The sequence below is a fragment of the Acyrthosiphon pisum genome, chromosome A1 (genome assembly GCF_005508785.2).
Source record: "Acyrthosiphon pisum isolate AL4f chromosome A1, pea_aphid_22Mar2018_4r6ur, whole genome shotgun sequence".
Taxonomy (NCBI): domain Eukaryota; kingdom Metazoa; phylum Arthropoda; class Insecta; order Hemiptera; family Aphididae; genus Acyrthosiphon; species Acyrthosiphon pisum.
Window position 1 is genome coordinate 124,745,069 of NC_042494.1, and position 264 is coordinate 124,745,332.

Here is a 264-nt window from a genome sequence, read left to right on the forward strand (position 1 = left end):
ATTTTAAAATGATCATAACTCACTTAAAAATAATAAAATTAATAAAAGCCTACGTGGGGCCCTAGATAATAATCTTACCTTTAAATTTGATAATAGGTCAATTCACTCTAATATAAAAACTAACAGCACACAATTGAATCTTCTGAACGAACATTTGCTATAACGTACGTGTGTAAGACGGAGACAACACATGCGGGTGCGACGTCCTCTTAAACGCATAGAAAAAATGATTTTGCGTAAACGCGTTTTGTCTATGTTGCGCGT